The sequence below is a fragment of the Ovis aries genome, chromosome 26 (genome assembly GCF_016772045.2).
Source record: "Ovis aries strain OAR_USU_Benz2616 breed Rambouillet chromosome 26, ARS-UI_Ramb_v3.0, whole genome shotgun sequence".
Classification (NCBI taxonomy): Eukaryota; Metazoa; Chordata; class Mammalia; order Artiodactyla; family Bovidae; genus Ovis; species Ovis aries.
Genome location: NC_056079.1, coordinates 7,451,814 through 7,473,678, shown reverse-complemented (window position 1 = coordinate 7,473,678; position 21,865 = coordinate 7,451,814). Strand labels below are relative to the sequence as shown.

The 21,865-nt window shown below is 34.6% G+C and overlaps 1 protein-coding gene across 1 annotated transcript in view; it reads right to left on the bottom strand.

Moving 5' to 3' along the window:
• NEIL3 (nei like DNA glycosylase 3) overlaps positions 1-16,122 on the bottom strand; it is a 358,244-nt gene extending 342,122 nt beyond the window's left edge. Inside the window, exon 1 of the mRNA XM_060407202.1 lies at positions 16,037-16,122. The gene's annotated coding sequence lies outside the window, so the exon portion shown is untranslated. The remainder of the gene's footprint in view (positions 1-16,036) is intronic.
• Between the last annotated feature and the right edge of the window lie 5,743 nt (positions 16,123-21,865).

Genomic DNA, 21,865 nt, shown 5'->3' with positions numbered 1-21,865 from the left:
AGAAAATAAAGTCTGTCACTATTTCCATTGTTGCCCCATCTATTTGCCATAAAGTGATGGGACTGGATGCCATGGTCTTAGTTTTTTGAATGCTGAGTTTCAAGCCAGCATTTTCACTCTCCTCTTTCACTTTCATCAAGAGGCTCTTCAGTTCCCTTTTGCTTTCAACCATAAAGGTGGTGTTATCTGCATATCTGACGTTATTTATATTTCTCCTGGCAATCTTGAGTCCAGCTTGTGCTTCTTCCAGCCTGGCATTTCACATGAGGTACTCTTCATAGAAGTTAAATAAGTAGGGTGACAATATACAGCCCTGAGGTATGCCTTTCCCAATTTGAACCAGTCCGTTGTTCCATGTCCAGTTCTAACTGTTGCTTCTTAACCTGCATACAGGTTTCTTAGGAGGCAGATAAGAACTTTCCACAATTTGTTGTGATCCACACAGTCAAAGGCTTTGGTGTAGTCAATGGAGCAGAAGTTGATGTTTTTCCTGGAATTCTCTTGCTTTTTCGATGATCCAATGGATGTTGGAAATTTAATCTCTCGTTTCTTTGCTTTTTCTAAATCCAGCTTGAACATCAGGAAGTTCTTGGTTCATGCACTGTTGAAGTCTAGCTTGGAGAATTTCAAGCATTACTTTGCTAGCATGTGAGATGACTGTAATTGTGCAGTAGTTTGAACATTCTTTGGCATTGCCTTTCTTTGGGACTGGAATGAAAACTGAACTTACCAGCCCTTTGCAACTGCTGAATTTTCCAAATTTGCTGGCATATTGAATACAGCACTTTCATAGAATCATCTTTTAGGATTTTATATATGTCAGCTGGAATTTCATGATCTCCACTAGCTTTGTTCGTAGTGATGCTTCCTAAGGCCTACTTGACTTCTCACTTCAGGATGTCTGGCTCTAGATGAGTGATCACACCATAGTGGTTATCTGCCTCATTAAGATCTTTTTTTGTATGGGCTTCCCTTTTGGCTCAGTTGGTAAAGAATCCTCCTGCAATGCAGGAGACCTGGGTTTGATTCCTGGGTTGCGAAGATCCCCTGGAGAAGGGAAAGTCTACCTACACCAGTATTCTGGTCTGGAGAATTCCATGGACTGTATAGTCCATGGGGTCACAAAGAGTCGGACACAACAGTGATTTTCACTTTAAGATCTTTTTTGTATAGTTCTGTATATTCTTCCCACCTCTTCTTAATATCTTCTGCTTCTGTTAGGTCCATACCATTTCTGTCCTTTATTGTGCCCATCTTTACATGAAATGTTCCCCTGTTATCTCTGATTTTCTTGAAGAGATCTCCTAATCGTTCCCATTCTATTGTTTTCCTCTATTTCTTTGTATTGATCACTGAGGAAGGCTTTCTTATCTCTTCTTGCTATTCCTTGGAACTCTGCATTCAGATGGATATATATTTCCTTTTCTCCTTTGCCTTTCACTTCTCTTCTTTTCTCAGATATTTGTAAGGCCTCCTCAGAAAACCATTTGCCTTTTTGCATTTCTTTTTCATGAGGATGTTTTTGATCAATGCCTCCTATACAGTGTTACCAACCTATGTCACTTCCACTGGTATAATTGTAAGGGATTTGGTTTAGGTCATACCTCAGTGGATTTTATCCATTGTGAAGCTTCTTATTGTGAAATCTCTTACTGTGAAATTCAGATTTAAATCGAATTTCACAATAAGAAGCTCATGATCTGAGCCACAGTCAGCTCCCGGTCTTGTTTTTGCTGACTGTACAGAGCTTCTCCATCTTTGGCTGCAAAGAATATAATCAATCTGATTTTGGTATTGACCACCTGGTTCTGTCCATGTGTAGAGTTGTCTTTTTTGTTGTTGGAAGAGGGTGTTTGCTATGACCAGTGTGTTTTCTTAGCAAAACTCTGTTAGCCTTTGACCTGCTTCATTTTGTACTCCAAGGCCAAACTTGCCTGTTATTCCAGGTATCTCTTGACTTCCTACTCTCGCATTCCAGTCCCCTATGATGAAAAGGACTTCTTTGTTTGGTGTTAATTCTAGAAGGTATTCTAGTTCATCATAAAACCGTTAAACTTCAGCTTCTTCAGCATGAGTGGTTGGTGCACAGACATTGGATTACTGTTCTATGGAGTGAGACTGCACCCAAGAACAGCATTTCAGACTCTATGAGGGCTACTCCATTTCTTTTACGGGATTCTTGCCCACAGTAGTACATATAGTGATCATCTGAATTAAACCCGCCCATTCTGGTCCATTTTAGTTCACTGATTCTTTAAATGTCTATATTCACTCTTGCCGTCTCCTGTCTGACCATTTCCAATTTACCTCAACTCATGGACCTAACATTACAGGTTCCTATGCAATATTATTCTTTACAGCATCAGACTTTACTTCTATCACCAGTCACATCCACAACTGGGCGTTATTTTCCCTTTGGCTCAGCCTCTTCATTCTTTATGGACCTATTTCTCCACTCTTCTCCAATAGCATATTGGGCATCTGCCTATATGGAAGTTCAGTTTTTCAGTGTCATATCTTTTTTGCCTTTTCATATTTTCACGGGTTTTTCAAGGCAAGAATACTGAAGTGGTTTTCCATTCCCTTCTCCAGTGGACCACATTTTGTCAGAACTCTCCATCATGAGCCGTCTGTCTTGAGTGGCCTTACATGGCATGACTCATGGTTTCATTAAGTTAGACAAGGCTGTGATCGATGTGATCAGTTGATTAGTTTTCTGTAATTGTGGTTTTCATTCTGTCTGCTCTCTGATGGACAAGGATGAGATGCTTGTTGAAGCTTTCTAATGGGAGGGACTGGATCTTGCTCTGGTCCAGCCATTGTCAGTAAATCTTTAATCCAATTTTCTGTTGATGGGTGGGGCTGTGTTTTCTCCCTGTTTGCTTCAGGCCAAACCATGGTAGAACATAAAAAAAAAAAAAGGACTTATAGAGACTTTTGAAGAAGGTGCTGGCATAAGCTAATATGATATACTTCTTTACAAAAGGCACTCTACAGATGTGATTAAGGGCATTGTGGAGATTATTGTAGATTATTCAAGTGAGGGCTTCCAACAAGTATTAGAGAGAGGACCAAAGAAGATGGAGGCATCCCCAGGTGACAGCCAGCAAGAAAACAGAGACTTAGTCCTACAGTCTCATGGAAGTGGATTCTGCCTACACCTGAAGGAGTAAGAAAGTAGATTCGTCTGCAGGGTCTGTACAAAGGAATAAAGCTCTGCCCATACATTGTTTTTAGTCTGGTGATTTACCCCATGCTGGGGGTAAAATAATAAACTTGTATTAAGTCACTAAATTTGTGGTCATTTATTATGGCTAGAATAGAAGGGTAATACACAAGGGCTTCCTAAATTTGTATGCAGTATTTTATATATTTGTGTGCAGTATATTTCAGATGAAAGAAGCTGTATATTTAATCAGTCTTTTAAGAGTCAATGAGATAAACAAGGACCTATGTATAAACAGGGAAACATATTCAATATCTTGTAACATCTGGCTCAAGTGGTTAAAAAATATGCCTGCAATGTAGAAGACCCCAGATTTACTCCCTGAGTTAGGAAGATCCCCTGGAGAAGGGAATGGCTACCCACTCCAGTATTCTTGCCTGGAGAATTCCAAGGACAGAGGAGGCTGGCAGGCTACAGTCCCCAGGGTCACAAAGAGTCAGACACGACTGAGTGACTGACTCTTTCACTTCACACAGCTGAACAGGTTGCTGTACGGCTGAAACATTGTAATCCAACTCGTCAATTATAAAAAGTCAATGATCACACTGAGTCGCTCAGCCATGTCCAATTCTTTGCAACCCCATGGACTGTAGTCTTCCAGGCTCCTCTGTCCATGGGATTCTCCAGGCAAGAATACTGGAGTGGGTTGCCATGCCCTCCTCCAGGGGATCTTCCCAACCCAGGGATCAAACCCAGGTCTCCCGTATTGCAGGTGGATTCTTTATCATCTGAGCCACAAAAGCAAGAATGAACTATTATCCTTCTTCATCCTGTAGCAGTAAATACATCCTCATTCGCTATGGAAGAACACTTCTCCTTTTACAGTTCAACTGGGAAACACGTGTTTTGTGACAAACAACTGAACAGGAGAGCAAGCAGCTTTCCGCTGTCCTCTTCTACCTCGCCCTCTGTACCTCCAAACCAAGCAACATTTAGTGCTTATTTGTTATGTTTCCTGTGACCTGTGAGCTATTATGGATTCTCAGTGTGGATGTGAGTTCCTATAGAACAGCATCTTTTTCTTCTGCTCTGTGTTCTCTTTCAGCTCTCCACTGTGCCTGGCAGAGGCACATTCTATTTAAAAATGTCACATGATTGAATCAAAAGGTTAGGTCCTATCTTAAGACAGTGACCTGGACTACCTAACATTTGGAACTCTTTCGAGACCACTGATAAGGTCTATGTATTAGTTTATTCTTTAATATCTATCTCATTATTTCCTGCAAAAAACGGAGTTCTCATATATTTCTATGGGAAAAATATTTCAGTACCCTCAGATTAATTTCTGAGATGAGAGTCTGGGTGGATCATGTGGAAATATTGGAACAGGAACTTTGATATTTCCCACTGATAACCTTGACTCTGTCTGGCATGTTCTCTATTTCACTAAGTTCATCTAAGCTCCAGCAGAATATCGCTTCATGTTCAGGTGTGTAATCAGAAGCGTAGTGCTATTTATTAAACAGACGTTATAGACCTAACTCTATTTGGATAAATCACAAGATACACAGATACAAAAAAATCTTAGCAGTAAGTGAATACATTAAATATTAAATGGGAGAAGGTTAGATGAGAATTTAATAGTCTCATTTTCTTACTAGGTGATTTCAGAATGACTTGAAATTATGGCATGAATGAGATGGGGATGATGACTGAAAATGACTTTGAATGTGGTAATCTGCTTCACATTCAACCTTAAATATTTTCATAGGATATCTGGAATTGATGAAGTGTTACCTGAAGGTACACAGGTTTCTCCATAGTGTGCAGAGGTGTGCTGAGCCCCCATACAAATGGAAAATGAGAGGGGGAAAGCCTAGAGAAGTTGGAAATATGGTAACAAATTTAAAACATGAGATTCAACTTGAAATAAAGTGAGGAAGTGTGTCTGCAGAAAAATAATCAGAAACAGATATTCAGTGGAAGGGAGACAGCTGGAAAGCAGTCAAACAGAACAGGACAGAGGGGAGAGGATACCAGATAGTAAATTAGATGAGACTGAAATACTGTGACAGTTTGGAGAAAAAAAGCTGAAAATCACCTTGGTGGCCACAGGCCATTACCAAACAAGAAAGTACACCTGAACTAGAACTCACTTTGAGATAGTGCTTTCTCTTTTTCAGTGTTGAAGAAGTCAGATGAAATGGAAGGCATTCAAAAAAGAACAGCAAATACAATTAAGCATCTAAAGGGATTGATTTATATAGTGAGAGGGAAGAAAAAAAAAATGCACAGTCCTCGGCTAAACACTTCTGGAGAGAACTTAATAGTCCAAAGTCTTTAAAGGATTTACATGCTGAGTCAATAGAGAGTGATTTAGTTCAGTAAGAGGGAATTTAGGCAGAAGCACAGGGAGATGAATATAAACTCTAATGCTGAAAACATTTTTCTGACTTTGTTAACACCAGAAACTAAAGTGTTTCAACTGGTGCTGACTCAAAGGTCTGCTATTGTTTTTGCTGGTCTTTTTAACCCATTTTCAGATTTATCCTGAGTGACCACGGAAGATAGTTATTGGAAAATTCTTTATACCCCTGTTATTCTCTTTCTAATAGATTGAGACCTTTCTTTCACAGTATACAAATTTGACTACTGATTTTATATTTCTAGCTTTATAATATGTCTTGATATCTGGTAGAGCAAGCCCTCCCATATTGTTGTTCTTTAAAAAGAACAACTGTTCTTTTCAAAAAATAAACTAGGCTGTTTATTTTGTCTCTGTATATATACTCTGCATACTCACTGATTTTAATAGATTATTATATTAGTCTGCTCAGGCTGCCAAAATAAAAAAAACACCATCAATTGGGTGGATTAAACAGAAATGTATTATCTCACAGTTCTAGAGGCTAGAAGTTTCATTATAAAAACTTAAATATATGAGAATATAGAATAACATCATAGAGTATGGCATATTAACATGAAAGACTAAGCATTAAACCACTATTAAGAAAAATGTGATTGTTTAATTATGACAGTTATAATTTCAGTTATTTTAAAATAATTATAGTAATGAGAAGCTGCATAACAGGTATATATATATGCATATATGACATATGGCTACTGCTATTTTCTTTGAATAATAGAAAGTAGAAATCAAAGTATTGATTCCATTTATTTTCTTTAAATACAACATTTTCATAATTAAAAAATATAATCCATAAGAAGAAGACATATCTCCACTAATGGCCACAACACAGAGTCTTATAAAAGTAGAAGCTGAGGTTGCCACCTGGCTACTCAAGTCTCCTACTGGAGACCAGACCTACTGGATCAACCAGCAAAGAAGGAGGTTAGTCTACTGGCAGGGGTGATGGAACCTGAGTGGGAAGGTGACACTGTTGTTAAGACACAATGCAGAGTAGAAATTGGTTGTTACTACGCAATGGCAGCCTGGAGGAGTATGTCTGAAATGTAGGAGATCTTTTAAGTTCTGGCTTAATATTATCCCCGTATTGCAAGAAAAAAAATAAAATACTATAAAACATAAAATACTGTAACAACTCATATAACGACTTCATAAAGTACTATAAACCCCATAAAATGCTATAACAACTCACATTGGTTTATGAGAAATCAAGGTCTGTTTTACCCTACCAGTTAAAGAATCTAACCTCCAAAGATGTTTGCTGAGAGTAACAGGAATATGGAAAAGGAAGTTTATAATCCTCAGTTAGGACTATATGACTAATTTCAAATGAGGATTGCAATAGTTGAGTCTTTCTTATTGTGCCTTGAATATATGTGTGTGTATGCATGTACTGACCAATTATTTTTCTTTCATTTCCATTTCTTCTCCTATTCTCTAGCACTAGATGTGTTAATAGTGGTTAAACATGTATTTTCAGTACTTAAGTTACTGTACAGCAAATACATGAAAGGACACATTTATATCCTGAGAGAAACTGATATAAAGTAATCAAAATACACTGGCAATATTATCATATGTTTAAACATAAGGAAAAAATATTAGAGTTAATTAAGAAATATAATCAAGTCAACCAAAAGGTTTAATCTCCCCAACAACTATCAGTGTTAAGAAAGCAACCCACAAATTATTCAAAGAAGGACATTCTGATTCATGTTTTATGCCAAGTCAAGCTAACAAACACATTATGTAAAAATTATGCTTCTGGACATAAATAACAGAAAAATCCAACCTAAATTGCCTCAAATAACAGAGAGGTATAATTGAAATATTCACTGATTGGAAACCATCAATCATGGTTCAGTCAAGTCTCTCAACTTTTTCTTAATTTTTAACTTAATTTCTCTGAGATTTTCTGGGCCGTTCTTTCTGTGTTGATTAACACACACAGGCTTTTAGAAGATGGCTATAAATTTCTATGCCTTATTTCAACACATAAAAAATTTTATAGAAAGAGCAGAAATTGTTTTTATAGAGGCTCATTATTAAGAATAAATAATCTATTTCCATAAATCTATATTCATGGATTAGGGCTAAACTTGGTACCATACCCATTCATTTACAGATGCTTCTCACCAGGGCACTTTCTAAGCATCTGAACAAATTCACATGTCCAGGTGATTCTATGCACCAACTGGCTTAGGCCTGGGTTCCTGAATCAATGACTGGCAAGTAGATAAAACTTCTCAATCAGCATGATCCCCAAACCAGGATACTGTAGTAGCAAGCACCAACTTCATAATTCAGAATATTCCATCACTTATATGATGTATTTGTCTAATTAAAAATCTGACACAATTCTTCACTCAGTATAATGTATAGCATTGAATTTATTAACTTCTAACTAATTAATATGTCAAGCTTTTATAACTTAGAGGAAAGATGAAGATATTTTAAATATTCTGAAGAAATTAAGAAAGATACTAATTGAAAAACTATTGAAAAATGTTCCCTTTCTTAAACAGTTTCAAATAGTTTTAGTTTATCATCTTCTCCTCTCATACTCAACTATGGAAAACTTATGTATGAGAGAAAAATTATTTACAACTCATTTATTGCATAACCTAAAGAAATTTAGGCCTCCAAATTTAAGTCTTTCTTAATAACAGAAGTAGCTAACTGACCATTATTTACAACCAAAACCTAATTATTTGGAAGATGTGACAATAGTATTTTTTTCAGAATTATATTTTGATATTTTTCTAAGAGATTTTGTAATCTAAATAAAACTTTTATAATGATACAAAGTTATAAATCCAATTTAGCATATGAATCATCGTGTTAGTTATGCTAAATCATTATGGCTAATTCTCCTTTGAAAACTTTCCAGGAAGAGCTTGATTTTTCCTTCTTAGAAGATAATCCTGTATTTGGAGAATTTACGGGCCCTCTAGTTGAGTAACAAAAACTGAACAGCTGATGTTTTGATGGCAGTTGAACTAAATATTTTGTAGCTATTTCATAAAAAAGAAACTCTAGGGATTTCCAACTAGTAAGTGAAGGATAAGTAAAATATGAAACCTTTTGGTCTAAGAGGTCAGAAATTATATCTGAAGCTGTTTAAAGCTATGATTGCTTCTCAGATATGAAAACTATGGATATCGGAAGACATTATAATAGATTTCTAAAAACTCATGGTTGTTTGGTAGAAATATTTGAACTTCTTCTTGAGTATAGTTACTCTTATAACAAAAGGGTATAAGCTTTGTATATTTCTTAATGATTTATGCCTTATTAAAAATTTTACAATTTAATATCATTTTACATGCATTTTGAGAAAAGGTGAAACAATATGGTAAATTTTCAGGGTGTATTATGAACAAAATATTCAAAATCCTAGATTCCTAACCTCTGACTAATTAAGCTATGCTGCCTTGGTGAATCAATTTAGAAAGTAAGGAGAAAAACTTTGTTTTAAATTACTCACTAGGTGTGTATTGTGGGGAAAGCATGTTGATTCTTTTACGTCTCAATTTTCTTAAGTATATAATGGACATATTAAGGCACCAGTAGATAAATTAATTTGTTGATAAGATAGTAGTTATTTTAACCAGCAGAATCATAGGCAATACCTTAAATGCATTCTTAAAATTACAAAGTGCTTATTTATAAGAATATCAATTCACCTATAGTGATGTTTCAGAACCTTGGGTGCATATGGGAATTCATTGGGGAGCTTTAGAAATCACTGGTGCCTGGGACTCAAACCAGAAATTTGAGTTCAGTTGTCCTCGTTATTATGTGGACATCAGTTTTAGAGACTGACTTAAATGATTAATTATTAGAATTTATCCTTGCATAGTTTTGAATAGGAGTATGTATTTAGTTTTAAACTTGATTTGTAAACATCAGATTTAAACAGCTGAAAGTATAACTAGATACAGCAGTACATCTATATTTATTTATATACACATAAAATTAAATATATTTAATATTCTATTAACTAAAAATGCATGATGAATTTTAGGCCAACTTATGATAATCTTTGTAAGAATAAACATGTATTACACTTGAGAAAAAATGCTCTCTGTCATTTTTCTCTAGATATCATTTCCTGGTGATGTTGAATCATTTATAAGCCCTTTGGGATACACAGTGAAATGCTGAAATTGATACAAATAGCATAAAGTTATACCACATGAAAAATTAAACTTATTTTTAAATTTTGGTCTTTAATCATGCTATATTCTCCAATTAGTGCACTCATAATTTTTTTTTCCTACAGTTCAAATCTCAAAAGAGAAACTTTCATTGTAAGTGCCTTAGTACATAAAATACATGGTTTATATTATTAGAGTTGGCCAGATTTGATGAGAACTATTAATCACAATTGTTCTTACAATAGCAGAAATGGATGAACTTAACTATTTTTCTTTTCAAAAGGAACTTCCCTGGTGGCTCAGATGGTAAAGCGTCTGTCTACAATGTGGGAGACCTGGGTTTGAGTCCTGGGTTGCAAAGATCCCCTGGAGAAGGAAAAGACAATCCACTCCAGTACTATTGCCTGGAAAATCCCATGGACAGAGGAACCTGGTAGGCTACAGTCTATGGAGTCGCAAAGAGTTGGACACGACTGAGTGACTTCACTTACTCACTCATTAATCACAATTGTTCTTACAATAGCAGAAATGGATGAACTTAACTATTTTTCTTTTCAAAAGGAAGAGAAAGGGAGGAATAAAATCTCATAGAATTTAAAATAGCTTATTGACAAATTTTGTAAGACAGTTATGATAAATATGTATTATAAATTCTCTGTCAAGTTATTTTATTATTGAAAGTCTTTTGACCTTAATATTAGTTTCTTTAAAAATGAATTTTAGCAAAAAAAAAAAAAAACCTAGTGTGATTTTGAGGACATGAAAAAAATACATACCAAGAATAAGGAAATAGATTTTTTTTAATACCCTATAAAAATCTTTGGTCATTTCTATTAAAAATGTATATTCTAAGTAGATATTTAGATATTTCATTAAATATATTTGATTCTTTTAAATTGAAAGACCTGCTTGCATAACTCTAGAGAATACAAAAGATGCCACAATTATGTAGTTTAAATTATTTTCCCTTGCTATATGAACTGATATAGTTCTATCCCAATATAGTACTTTAGGAGAACTTGGCAGATAATTAGAAGAAACATCCAATTGAATGAATTCTATTGTCAATAACATGCCAGGCTTGGCAACCCTGAAATCCTTAACTACAACCACCTAAAGATTTTTGATAAAGTATTAAAGTTTAATGAATGGCTTTTGCAAAAGGAAGAAAAATGTCCAGAAATCCCAAACAATCAGGCAAAAGAAGTCAAGTCCTAGGAAGCTGAAAACTTAATGAAAACTGTACACTCTTCACTAGGTTCTTTCAGGTCCTCTACTCTCACTGCAAAAGCCATTCTAAACTACCCAACAACACCTTGATGTAGGTACTATTATCCTAGTTAATGAAACATAACTTGGGCCAGGTCACACCAGCAAATGTGCACTGGAGCCAGTAAACTTAACCAGCTCATGGGTTAGAAGTCTCTGGATCTGAGCTAACACAACAGTCTCAAAATGTTCAAAAAAGATTTTTTAAAAATACACAGGAGTCATAATGAAAGACAAGATACTAAATAAGAATAAACATATTTGAAAAAAGATCTAAATAGAACTTGTGGATGTTAAAAAAAAAATAACTCACTGAAAATAAAACTCATTTTACTTAAGCATTGCTTGAGTGAATTGCCACTATATCCAGTGGAACGCTGAGATTACAGGTCAGCTGAAACCTGCTGTATGTATTTTCCGTCACCAGTTTGGGAAATGAAAATGCACCACATGCTTGTGCATTAAGTCTGAAAGCTTCACAGCATCCCGCTGTCTCAGCATCCCCACAAGCAGGCTGTGGGCACCCCGCCCAGACGGCCAGGATCAGCAATGTCCACAGGAACCCTTTTTTGTCCAAACTGTGACCTAGTGGAATTGCACACACCAATGAAACCCATGCATACCTCTGGCTAGCATGCTCCAGGCCACGCCCTAGTTAAGGCACTAACCCAAGGGCTCTCCTTCCTCCCTACTTCCTCTCCCTGCCCCCCTCAGCTTCCCCTGCTTGTCTGGCATTCTCTCCTAGAGCTCTCTCCAGGGCCCCTCTGATGGCGAGCACTGATGGTATCTCCAGGACCTGTGAGTATGGGAAACGTTGCTTCCTGCCTCTTCTGTTTCCCCTCTTGTCAACACACCTTTATATTTATATGTCAAGAAAAAACAGAACAGCTGGCTCACAAAAACACTTGATCATATCCAACCACACAGGTCAGCAAGTTATAGTCCTACAATGTACCCAGGTGGAAGAGAACCAGATTATTGGAAAATATTTATATTATACTGCAAGTATTCTTTGACTAATATATATATATATATATATATATATATATATATATATATATGTATATTTAAAACTGGGGGTGGGCAGGGAGAGATGAAGAAAATGAATTTATTCCCTTTCTTTTTTAGAAATGAGAATCACTTAAATGATGGAATACATTTGGATGGGCATGCAAGTTTACTGAGGGGAAGATATAATAGGAATAATTTTAAGTTTTTAAATACTGAACTGAAGTGTCCAGGTCAGTGGGCTCCAGATGCGGCTCCAAATGTAAGTTCTGACAAATTCATTTTATTATTTCCCTGAGTTTTAAGGTTAAAAGAATCTTTAAAACTTTTACAGTGTCATCACTGAATTTTCAAAAGCTTACTTTTATTATAATTTAAAAAAAATCTCACTAATAAATCACTGTACATTTTATCCACTCCTTCTCTCTCTAACACAGTGTACAGACACCATAGCCACCATGAAATAATTACACAAACAGAAAAATAACCATAAACTCTAATACCTATGAAAGTAGGATGCTTTTTTCCCTTATTATGACAAAGAGGCACCTACATACTTAGAGATAATTTTACAAATGAAAATCAAAATGATCACTTAGAACATTTCAAGAGATCAAAATGTGATATTAAATATTACTATCATTACTGATAATGAATTAGTCATTGAAATAACATTTGTGCAACTTATAGGATTGAATAAAAATGGAAGAGGCACTGAAGAAAATACTTTCTGTTCTTCTATCAGGTATTAAAATAAAGCCCTGCCGAATTTTGGAAAAAGATGCCAGGACAGACTAGTTTGAACATAATGTGAAGGTTTTTTTAATATAAATTTATTTATTTTAATTGGAGGTTAATTACTTTACAAAATTAACAAATTGAAAAATAAAAACCATATGGTTATCTCAATAGATGCAGAGAAAGCCTTTGACAAAATTCAACATCCATTTATGATAAAAACTCTCCAGAAAGCAGGAATAGAAGGAACATACCTCAACATAATAAAAGCTATATATGACAAACCCACAGCAAACATTATCCTCAATGGTGAAAAATTGAAAGCATTTCCCCTAAAGTCAGGAACAAGATAAGGGTGCCCACTTTCACCACTACTATTCAACATAGTTTTGGAAGTTTTGGCCACAGCAATAAGAGCAGAAAAAGAAATAAAAGGAATGCAAATTGGAAAAGAAGATGTAAAACTCTCACTGTTTGCAGATGACATGATCCTCTATATAGAAAACCCTAAAGACTCCACCAGAAAATTACTAGAGCTAATCAATGAATATAGTAAAGTTGCAGGATACAAAATCAACACACAAAAATCTCTTGCATTCCTATGCACTAATAATGAGAAAATAGAAAGAGAAATTAAGGAAACAATTCCATTCACCATTGCAACGAAAAGAATAAAATACTTAGGAATATATCAACCTAAAGAAACTAAAGACCTATATATAGAAAACTATAAAACACTGGTGAAAGAAATCAAAGAGGACACTAATAGATGGAGAAATATACCATGTTCATGGATCGGAAGAATCAATATAGTGAAAATGAGTATACTACCCAAAGCAATCTACAGATTCAATGCAATGTCTATCAAGCTACCAACGGTATTTTCCACAGAGATAGAACAAATAATTTCACAATTTGTATGGTAATACAAAAAACCTCAAATAGCCAAAGCAATCTTGAGAAATAAGAATGGAACTGGAGGAATCAACCTGCCTGACTTCAGGCTCTACTACAAAGCCACAGTCATCAAGACAGTATAGTACTGGCATAAAGACAGAAATATAGATCAATGGAACAAAATAGAAAGCCCAGAGATAAATCCATGCACCTATGGACACCTTATCTTTGACAAAGGAGGCAAGAATATACAATGGATTAAAGACAATCTCTTTAACAAGTGGTGCTGGGAAAACTGGTCAACTACTTGTAAAAGAATGAAACTAGAACACTTTCTAACACCGCACACAAAAATAAACTCAAAATGGATTAAAGATCTAAACATGAAGTTCTTAGATCTACATAGCTATCATGTGCAAGCCTCAGTGATTTCACTTAGCTCCATAAAACCCATGCTGAAAGCCTCAGAAGGACTTTAGAAAGCAGATCTTCTAGCCCCCTTTTAATGTTTTTTACAGTATTAACAAAAAAACATTTATTTATTTTCATCACCATGAATCCTCAATAAAACATGAGCAAACAGAATCCCACAACACATAAAAAGGATCACATACCATGATCCAGTTAGATTCATCCCTGGGCCACAAGTATGGTTCAGTATATAGAGATCAATCAATGCAATACATCACACTGACAAAAAGAAAGACAAAAACCACATGACTATCTCAACAGATGGGGGAAAAGCATTTGGTGAAAGTCAACATCTATTCATGACAACTCTCACCAAAGTGGTTGTAGAGGGAACATATCTCAACATATTAAAAGCCATTTATAACAAACTCACAGCCAACATAGTATTTTTTCTCATAACTTACAATACTAACTTCTGGGGGGGGGGTCACTAAACATGACATATATTTTGAATAATCCGTATTACTTTCTTCAATTTACTTTTTATGTTTTAATAGAGTCAACTGAGTTACTTTTTATCCTAGGGAATTCTCTTTGATTTTTCCAAACATTTCTTTCCTAAATCACAAAACATCATTAAATTAATCTTACACTGGACTAAAACAGGCCTCTGAATGATGAATCAATATGAATGAATGACTGATTATGCATCAGACATCTGATATATCCTACAGTAAGATGTCAGGTCCTTCCTGAGGAGATCAGGGAGTTTGCTGGAGGATGCTCTAAGGGGTAGGCCTGAGAAATCAGGGTCTATGTGAAAGCAAAACTCCAACTCCTCTTCAGTCAAGCTACCTCCTGAGGTCACAAGAGAGGAAGGGAGAGAAGATAGTAAGAGGAGAAGAGGAGAGAGGCATCCAGATGTCATTTGGACAAAATAACTTCCTTTGAATGCCCAGAGTGCTTGATCTATAATTATTTAAGCCCTGTCATCTCTTCTAACAAACATTAATTTTAATTAAAATATCTTCCATTTTTTAGTATTTTTACTTTTTTCCCATGCACACATTACTGAGTGTTGCTTAATTTATACAGCACATTGATGAGGCTGCTTCAGTTATAATTCTCAGCTTATGAATGAAGAAGAAAAAAGATTTAGTGGCCAGCCCTGTTCACATCTGACATGTAGCAATAAAGCTGCCATGAGTTCTTGAACAAATCAATGAATAAACAAACACTTGAATCTTTCATTGCTACTGCATTAGAAGGCAGGAAAGTCTCCAAATTGCACGTATGTTTTCTGATATATTTTATATTCTCATATTTTTATATTTTTTCAATGTTGATAGCAATAAAATTGCTAAGGAAGAGTAAAATTTGTTAAAAAAATTCTAAAATATGACCTATTTTAGAATATTTTCTAAAATATGAGCTTATTTTCTAAAAATGAACTCAGAAGATAATGTCAATTCTGATTAGTCACATCAGCACTTTTCATTTAACCTTTTATGTCTTACCCCTTTGTGTTTCATTTATAACCTGATTTTACTCAGCTTCCTTCTCAAATCTCACAAAAAGTCCTGAGTATTTCTTGGTCTCCCACGATGCTGTGCATTTGCTCTGGCAATTCTCAGGTGGATGACTGGAGTTCAGGGAGGTCGGCTGACTAGCCAGAGATCACACTCAAGCTACTGAAATTTAGGACTAGAGTCTGAGAATCTTTTGACCATGAATTTCCTCTCCCCCAACAACCATTAAGATTAATTACTTCCAAAAAAGGTAAAACAACCACCAAACCTAGTATTACTTCATGCTTCTCATGACTGAGGACCTGCATCACAGACCAAACAGATTTCAAGGATCACAATTCAATAATCAAAGGAAAGAAAGGCACACAGCACTTTGCTTTGAAAATGTAGAAGTGAAATAGAGGCTTAGATGGGAAAACTAATGGTTTACCTTAGTGTCTGCAGTCCTTCCCATCTTGTTCTTCATATTCCAGAGAGATTACTCTTCATTTTGTACTTTTCCTAAAACATGGTATCCTTGAAATAAAAAATGAAAAAGTATACTGTAATATGTTTCTTTTACTTTAAGTTACTCTAATTTAATTTGATGTAGTACATGTAATTAAGTATGTAGGAAGCTTTTCTTTAATAAGCAATAGTTAAGTCCCAAATTTTTAAGAATATCTACAAAAGAGCCTCACACCAACCTTCTGGCAAAGAGTAAATAAAGGACCAAAGTGAAAGGGAAAGTGAAAGTTGTTCAGTTGTATCCAACTCTTTGCAACCGCATGGACTATACAGTACATAGAATTCTCCAAGCCAGAATACTGGAATGGGTAGCCTTTCCCTTCTCCAGGGCATCTTCTCAATCCAGGGGTTGAACCCAGGTCTCTGGCATTGTAGGAAGATTCTTTACCAGCTGAGCCACCAGGGAAGCCCAAGAATACTGGAATGGGTAGCCTATTCCTTCTCCAGGGGATGCTTACTACCTAGGAATTGAACTGGAGTCTCCTGCATTGCAGGTGGGTTCTTGACCAACTTAGCTATCAGGGAAGCCCCAAATAAAGGACCTATGGAATACTTGACTGAAAAGACATGCATGTATAAGAAAGAGAAAGGATAACTTCAAATTACTTGGAGCACACATATCACATGGTTACAAGGGAATTTTACCCACTTACACATCATTAATTAACAAGTGGTCTAGACAAACATTTCACATGTGTTCAATTATGACCCACTGATATAATTCCAGGGAACCTGATATTTTTAATTTTGCTTAGAATGGGCATTTTACAATGACAGTGGTACATACATTTTACAGAAATATCAAATTTTGTTTACACATATGTTCGTTGTTGTTGTTTAGTCTCTAAGTCATGTCTGACTCTTTTAGGACCCCATGGACTACCCACCAGGCTCCTCTGTCCATAGGATTTCACAGGCAAGATTACTGGAATGGGTTGCCATTTCTCCTCCACAGAAGGGACAGAACCCACATTTCCTGAACTGACAGGTAGAGTTTTTGACCAATGAGCCAACAGGGAAGCCCTTACACATATATAGACAAAATTTACAATTTACTAACAATTTAAGAATACAAACAAAAACTTTTGAAACCTTTAATTTATTAAGTAAAATGATTGGAATTATCATTTTCATTTCTTTCAAGGAGGACACAGTTTATGGTAAATGTGAGATGTTTTCTCTGAGCCTGATTCCTGTACCACATCAATGCAAACTCTTTTTCAGTCATAAAGGATGTGAATCAGGTATATTAGTATTTTTGTCATTGTTTTTTCTTGCAGTTGAGGGAAAGGGAGGATAAGATAAGGACCTTCATCAAATACATTAGTTTGAAGGAAAATATAAAGAGAATCTAAATATTTTAGGTATTCAAAAATTCTCCAGCTTGGCATTACAATTTGTTTTAATTTTCTCTCACTTCTCTCCTTTTCCCCTCTTGCTATGTATATTATCTTGTACAAACTGAAAACAATTGTATTGAAAGACTTTCAAGTTCCGAAAAAATTTGTGACTGACTTTAGTTGAGAATATACAGTAGATTACTGATTTAGTCATATTCCAGGAAGCCTGTCTAAAATGACAGTTTATTATAAACAGTGCTGTGATGAACATTGGGGTACACATGTCTCTTTCAATTCTGGTTTCCTCGGTGTGTATGCCCAGCAGGGTGGATTCATGTCAATGTATGGCAAAACCAATACAGTATTGTAAAGTAAAATAAAGTAAAAATAAAAATAAAAAATAAAATAAAATAAAAGTGAGACCCCCCAAAAAATAAATAAAATAAAATGACAGTTTAAAGAAATTTAAATACATTGTTACCACTTTTTTCACTACATCTTGAATAGTGTAGAAATCTCTATCCCAGTTATCTTAAATGCTTCTTAACTTTTTCACCCATATCAAAATATCTTCTCTCATTTCCCTTTCCACAAATAGAAAAATAGGAAATAAAAATCAGAAGTTCTTAACATTATACATACTTTTTTTCAAAACAAAGCTTTTAACTATGGTGATGAAGCAGTCAAATAATAAAACTATTAACTCCAATTTTAAAATAAATATTATACCCAGAGCATATATTTATTATGTCTAAGCAGACAATTGATGTAATGTTTTTGATTAAATGTGATATTATACTTATAATAAAAACTTCTATTTGCATTTTAAAGGATAAACTTTTGGATGCACATTTTTATAGTAACAAAAATAATTAACATGTTCAAATTTTATTTTTAATATACTGTCAAATGTAAGTTTTATATTAATTTAAACTTTAAAAAAGGTACAGTTTTAAAAAGCATATTATAATCTTTTCATATACAGTCATGAAAATAACTTTCTCTGAATGGTCAAAAAGACTGACATTTAGTGTCTGTTTTTATTTCAGGTTGAAACTTTACTTTTCTATAGGCTTCTCCATTTTTTTCTTCATTTTTTAAAAGGTATGCACCTTGATAAAACTGCAACATTTTAATGGATGACCATTTAAAAAGATAAAGTATATATATGCTTGATTATATAAGTTTTAAAAATATACTATCATGTCATTTAAGCTTTTAATCATGTCTAACGTACTTTTTTTTTTTTGTCCTTAAAAGTCCCCATGTCTCTCCTTTATACTTTAGCCTTTTAAGTACAAGAAATTTCCCTGTATCCTCTCAGCATGTGGTGGAATATGTGACTCAGCCTGAATTCAATAATTGTTTTGCGGTTGTTGAATAAGTAGAGTCCAAATGTTTTACTATGTACATAAACTACATTGTACTTATTATTTCTATTCATTTCTTTCAGAACATATTTAATCATGTCTTCAATGTTGTTCATTTGTTAATTTATTCAACAAATATTTCTAAAATATTTGGATAAGAAATCGACTCTTCCTTAATGAAGTAACAACAGCTGTCCAATCTTCAGCATCTATGTTCATCTTCCTAAATATGGCTAAGCCCTTGCATTCCTGAATTTTAAGCATATGTCAGATCCACTCACTGGGATCTGAGCTGTGGTCTTCCTTGAGCTTGTACTATCATCTTGTCATCATGCTCTGGTATGACAAAGTTCATAATGAAGTGGAAAGAAAATTTTATTAATTAAATAATACATAAATGTTGGCTTTCAGAGTGGCTTACTTTATGAGGCAGCAGATACCAGAAGCATCTGTCACAGAGCCTGGAGACATGAGTCTCATTTACTTTGATTTGTACGTGCAAGCTGTCTAAGCTCTGTTTTACTCATCTGCCAAAAGCAAATATGTATAGCTAGGTAACACAAGATTGCTGTGTTTAATTCATTTGTGAATATGTGAAAGCACTGAAAAACTATAAAATGATATTCATATATGGGCTCATAAGCTATCACCCATGGGCCAGTCGCCTGCTGTTATGAATAAAATTTTATTGGATCACAGGTATACCTCTCTTGATTTATGTTTTTTCTATGGTAGACTTCAGCTATAACAGCAGAATTGAGTAGTTGCAATAAAGACCTTGGGTTTGCGAAGCCTAAAATATTTACTGTTTGGTCCTTTATGGAAAAATGTTGACCTCTCCTAATGATATTAACACTTACCACTAATAATAATAGCAACAAAAGTCAATTTGTACAACTCTAATGAAAAATATTTAAAATATTTCAAGTGGTGATGTACTGTTTATTTCTTTAGGAAACTAATATAGTTGATTTTGTTAACTGATCAATATTATCTAACAGTAAATTTTTACATCAATATGTCCAAGCTTAAATTTAACATTCACATATATGTTAATCTCTATAATGACGAGTTTATTAAACTCTTAATATCACACTTATGCATTTAATGTTTATACTATACCATATAATACTGATTATAAAAATTAGAATGCTGACCCTAGTGTATAATCATAAATACATTTATGATATTTAAATTGTGGTACATTGAACAAATGTCATCTACGTTTACTTAATTAAAAGACTATAGATTAACATTCCCTAGTTTTAAAATATCAAAAGTGAAAATCAATCAGACTACTTGATCTAAGGTAATTAGAGAAACATATTCACTTTATTAAATTTTTGGATTAGAGGCAATTGAAGCCATCAGTGACCAAGCAAGAAACCATATCAAAAACAATCTATTGGACATCAATAATACTATAAAGTCATCCTTTGTAAAGTGAAGAGGCAGAAGACACTTTACTATATATAAAAGTTAGTCGTATAACTGACAAGTACAGAAATGCAATGGACTTATCTGAGTGGGAAGGGAGGCAGTGCAGTACAGTTTAGAAGATGATGTCCTTGGTCTTGATACTGTTTGTTATTTGAAGAGATTTATTCTTTAAAGGCATTTCATTTGCTGATATATCAGTTGTGATATATCACAGTTTGAATATGGTGTTTATTTGAAGAAATTAAAACAATAAATTATTTCCTTTTGGGGCATATGACAAAAAGATAGACTTTTAAAGATTCTAACAGTAACTATAGCTTATAGTCATTAATTAAAATAATAAAACTCTACATGATGTTTAGAAATAAAACATAACTTATAAAACAGATACTCAGATGACAGAGGACTTAAACATACAGGTTACCTAGTTTTAGAAGCTTATATGTAAATCATCTTGGTCTTTTGATACAACTCAAAAATGGTCCCTCTTTGGATCTGCACTCAGTGTAGAATGAATCTACTGTAATTCTAGTCTGTTTTCATGAAGTTGACATGTATTGATGAGCCATCAGAAAAAATCTCCTCAGAAGGAAAAACCATCCATATTCTTTGAATAGAAATTCAATTATTTCTTAAGATGCCATGTGACTATACAATGGGGATCTAACTTCTAAACTAGAGTCCTACAGACACAGCCTTAGCATTAAGCCAGGGTAAACAGGTATTATTTAGTAATAGAGTACCATCACTACACACAAAAATGACAAAACACTGATTATCTTTGAAGCATACAATATATATGAGACTACAAAATCTGTGCTACAAATCTGTTGAACTATAATCTTCCACTTTCTCAGCTATGTGGTTGCTTCAGAATATTAAGTCTACAATTTTCTCTTTCATTTTCCTTTCAGACACTGACTAAGTGTGACAAATAGCTTTATGTCTCATCTCATTTCATTTCCATGATGTGATCTTCAAAACCACAAACGCATCAAGAGCAGAAATGACTTTATACCACTAATTCTGGTTGTTTTCATAGACCTAATCCTGGAGGCAGGAGCTGCTTGACCGGCAAGTCATGGCCTTATTTTAGCCCACAAGAATATTTTGCTTAACCACCGTAGTATTTTAGAAACTGGGAAATTTTGTGAATCATTCCTAATCTTTGACTTTTCTTGAAAATTAAAAAAAAAAAAAAACCTTTCAATATGGGTCCACAGCTCCATACGGTAATAAGCAGTTGGATGTATTTTGTGTCTGCCACAGCCTTGACCTATTCTACTGCTTCACATCTGGGGCTTTTCATTGATTCAAACTGCCTACAGAGTATCTACATTTTCTGACTTTCTGAGTTTTTCAGTGATTTGGCCCCTAGCACAATTAGAACATAGCAATTAACCTTTCCCTGCATATTTGATTGGTATTTCCTATTCACTTTCTTACCAATTTTGAATCAACTAACTAGATTCATACAGCATGTGATACTGAAGAGTACAGAACAAGGAGGAGAATGAAATCTCACTTGATGAATAACAGAAACTGAAGTTTGAATGTGCCCTCTGGTCACTTGTCCCTGAAGCTTGACACTTCCAGTATGCC